Here is a 5000-nt window from a genome sequence, read left to right on the forward strand (position 1 = left end):
CGCGGGGCTTCCCATCCTACACAAGCTGACAACCACAATGCCAAGACATTCTGAATATAGCGAGATGAGGGAAGGAATAATAGATGCCATTTTGAAAAGGCCTCTTACCGAATCGAGGACATCGGGGTCTGCGAAAAATTGAGCCCTCGTAACCATGCACGAAATATAGAATCGGTTTCTCCACCGACCTTACAACAAACAAATGATGATCCAACTTCACCTCACAATATCACGAGCTTTTTTACAAGCTAAGTCGCGTTTAGTGAAGTAGAATGGTAAAATGTAAGTCAAACAAATTTTTTTAGAAATTATTATAAATTAACCTTAGAAATTCAATGAAAAGATTTACAGCAACTGAGGTACGCAAACCACAAACCAAAAGTACAAACAAGTAAATATACCATGTCCTTTATTATTATCATTATTATTTTTATTAGTATTCTTTATTGACAAAACATTACATAGTATTCTGTAATACAATACTTATATTTGGTTAGAACATTAAACGATACATATATACACATATATATACGTGTATATATATTATATATATAAATATATAATATATATATATATTGATATGATAATAGCTCTAATCTATAATATATATATACCAACACACACACACACACACACAACATATATATATATATATATATATAGTATAGTATGTATATAGATATATATACACACACGCACACACACACACACACACACACACACACACCACAACATATATATATATATATATATATATATATATATATATATATATATATATATATACACGCAAAACAGGTACAGATATCTATTTACAATTGCTGTAATGAAGTGAAATTGATCGTTGCAATGAATGCTTGGAAACAATCTTGTAGTAAATTGATACCAATCATACTAACTTCAGATATGTTTGAATATTATACAAACGATGCTAGAAACTACGTAAAACCACACGAGAGCAGGAAAGCAATCACGTCAGAAAGCAGAGGAACGTGAAAAAAAAAATGAAAAGGGGAAGCAAAAAATGGTGGGTTCATGACAGGGTGAAATTCATCAGGGAGCTAAATAAAGCCCTGCTAATGATGCCTTAGGAGTTCCTTAGGGGTCTCCGGGGGCAGAAGGTCACAGCCTAACAGGTTGTTTTCAATACGTCGGAGGGGTGCACATGCCAGGCGGATGACGTCAGGGATGGGAGTGCCGGTAACAGGCATCTGACGACGAGACGAAACTGGTCCGGCCACCCTCACAACACCCGCCATTTATGCTGCCGCAGCTCTTGGCATACACGCCGCAGCTGCTGCCAAGTATACATCTTTTTAGAGCTGGGAGCTGAAAATATCGTTTTGTCATGTCACTCGAAAAGATCGAAAACGGTGCACCGTTGCATATTCGCGGTGTGAAGCTCTCTGTCGCCAGGAAGTTTGGGGAAACAATGATGATCCCCACGAGAGTCAAAACGGGTCACAAAATAGCACGTGGCGTCTGGCCCGATCCTTCCTGATTGATAGTCGTTCCATCTCTTTCGCTTCCTTCACTAAATCAGACTGTAGCTGGTTTCCTCTTCCCTGGTCCGGGACCTGGTTTTATTCTAATACATTCAATACGATGCCAATCTCATTTCTGTTAAGAGAAACTATTAAGACCACCAGTTTAATATCGGCGGCAGTATCATCATCCACCATTTCGGGAACAGCAACAGCAAACCGCAGACGTGCTTTAACGCTGGCACAAACATGAGTTAATATCATGCAAATTCCATACATAACTCCGCGTCATCAAAGCTGTTTCATATACAGTAAATGCAGAATTATCAATAACAACAAATCTAAGATAATTCGCCCAAGTCGAGTCTGTGGCTCCTAGCTGAACTCATTTCGTATTCCAGTAGTCCCAGGTGGTGGAAGCTTCTATTCTCTTCTCTCAGTAACTAACTATCCATGAGAGAGAGAGAAGAGAGAGAGAGAGAGAGAGAGAGAGAGAGATAACAAGGGGTCGACCGACGCCAAGTGAAGCGGAAATGAGATGTTCGAGCAACTAGGAGGAAGAGGAGGGGTCTGGGAATTCGGGGAGGGGAAGTGGGGGGGGGGAGAAGGAGGGAGCAGAGCTAATTGCGCGAGGAGGCTAGTTATCATCAGCCTCAGTTCAATTCGCGACGTCAAATTCCATTCAACTGGGTTAGAGGAGCAGTGCCCTAACACACTGGCATCCTTAATACTGAGAGCGGGCGAAGCGTGCAGGAAATTCAAGGTTATCTCATTCTTCCGTCTCTTGACAAATACCTGTATTTAATACAAAGCTGTGCGGTTCATCTTCAACGCAAAACCTTGGAGAAAATATTTTGCTCCTCTCAGAAATGTGTTCACTGGATGATGGTTTGAATGTCAATCAAAGTTTTAATCAAACTTTACCGTATTAAGGTACCAATGGGTTGAGCTGTCAGTCTTCATATTTCACTGTCTCAGGCACCTTGTTGGCATTGTTAATAGCATTAACGGAGAACCAAGACAACGCAATATAATGTTCCACATTGGAAATCATTACAAATATGACATCTCATTGTTTTTAAGCCAGTTAAAACGATGATTCCACAGAATTCCATTATAGAAGAATACGAAAAGGGGCAGTTGCGAACTAAAGAAATAATTAAGAACCAGGCACCATAGAGGGCCACCAACCCCGTCAATTGAAATCCTTCGTGGGGGTACAGCGATTCATAAATATCGCCCTAGCAATTCGATTGCCCCTGGGACGAAAATAAAGGGGTTGGAGGGTTTCAATAAACCAGCCAGGAGCTTCCGAAAACCCTTTGCTGCACATTGAACGTACAGTTATAGCTAGGGGAGGTTAGGAACCGGGATTCGGGTGGGGGGTTAGGGGGGGTGTCTTTTTGAAGACCAACTGCGATGATCCCACGGCCTATAAAAACAACCCCATCGCAGCGCCTAACTGCCCGGGAGGGTTTAGGACGCTACTACCAAATATTATCTGGGGGACGTCCTCATGAAACAACAACTTCAGGCGATCTCCAAGTTAAGTGCAGTTAAGCACATGTATACATACATACATCTGGACATGAGCACTCGTTTTGTGAGGACAACACTTCACCATGAATACACACTCGTAGATAGAGACACAAGTAAAAGGAGGAGAGGAAAGTGTTTTCATGAGACATGCAGGCAGTGTGATAACAAGTGGTATTACTCTTCGTGTAATGACACCAAAAAAAAATATACACACACACACACACACAGAGCATCTTATTTTCGGACTGTTGAAATATGATGAAACGCACAGAAATGAAATGTTAATGGATCGATGTGAATCGGCAATAATAACCAGAAAAACGTTTTTCCATACCCGAAAAGACAAAGCAACACAATTTACAATGAATACATAACGGTTAAGTAACGACGCAACATCTAAAACTGACTCTTAGCTGTGGCAAAACCTACTGTAGAAAAATTTATAAAATGAACAAAAATTGAACATCGCCAAAGCCAAATAGAAAACCCCAAGTTAGGAGAACAAGGGAATGGGAAAATAAGCGAACATTAAAATAAATGGGCACATGAGAGAGAGAGAGAGAGAGAGAGAGAGAGAGAAGAGAGAGAGAGAGAAATCTCCCCTAGCTCCCTTTTGAAAAAGGCGTTAGGGGCTCTATTGTAGAGGTGGAGGGTGGGAGGAAGCCGGGCGTCATGAACAAAGAAGAACTGATAAAGGGAAGACTGCAATAGCCCGTGGGGAAATAAACTCGAGGAATGGGAAGAGCAGGAGGACGAAAGAGAAAGAGAAAGAGGAGGACGTGGAGAAGATAAGGACACAGAGAGGAGGAGGAGGAGGAGGAGGAGAATGAAGAAGAGTGGAGGACGAAACCCTTCTCATTTTGGTTCGAGTGGGGAAAAAGAGACAGAAAAAGGGAAGACTTTTTGAAAGATTAAACAAGGAAATAATATATATATATATATATATATATATATATATATATATATATATAGATTCATGTAATCAATAGAGTGGTTGGTAAATGTGGGTACTCTGAATTCAATGTTATTCAAACTAGAAATGTTTTTGCCGGGAGCCGAACGTTAAAAGGAACAGATATTATTTCCCAGGCAGGGCTATAGGTCTCCCTTCTGCCTTGCAGGCAACATATGGGAGCGGTTCTCAAATCATAGATACAGCCAAACCTTCAATAAAGATGGATTCTTATATATATATATATACAATATATATATAATATATATATATATTTAATATTATTATATAATATATATACGTAATACATACATACACACACACACACAAATATATATATATATATATATAATATATATATATATATATATATATATATATATATATGTCACAGACTTTTCCTTTAGACGTGTTGGCCCATTTCTCAGCTTATTTTTGGAGGGTGGGGTGGAGGGAAGTGGTAAGGTTTAATAGCACCAAACTTTTTCTGTCCCTACCAAGAATTCACAATATCAACTATTTCCCAAGTACCAAATTCATGATTCTGGTTCACAGTGCCACACTGGATTTAAAAAAAAAAAAAAAAAAAAAAAAAAAACATTAATATATATATAAATATATATATATATTATATATATATATATATATATACTATATATATATATAGAGAGAGAGAGAGAGAGAGAGAGAGAGAGAGAGAGAGAGAGAGAGAGAGAGAGAGTACGTGCGTGCTCATGTGCGCGCTCGTGTTACAGAAAGAGAAAGAAAAATAACTTGGACTTAACCAACAATCTAAGTAAAGAGAGGTAGAGGGAAGCTATACGGAAGATGGAATTAAAGCTTTAGGCATCGTGATTTCTTTATCCTTGTGATAATAAAGTGTTCCACATTCTTTCTATGAAAAAATAACATTCTATTAAATATGTATACCTCTACCAATGTATACGTATACTGTACGAGCATAATTTTGTTGACCGAACACAGATCCGCCAACCGTTATTGAAATATTTGCGTTACTTTAGTAA

Source organism: Macrobrachium nipponense, chromosome 27 (assembly GCF_015104395.2).
Source record: "Macrobrachium nipponense isolate FS-2020 chromosome 27, ASM1510439v2, whole genome shotgun sequence".
Lineage (NCBI taxonomy): Eukaryota > Metazoa > Arthropoda > Malacostraca > Decapoda > Palaemonidae > Macrobrachium > Macrobrachium nipponense.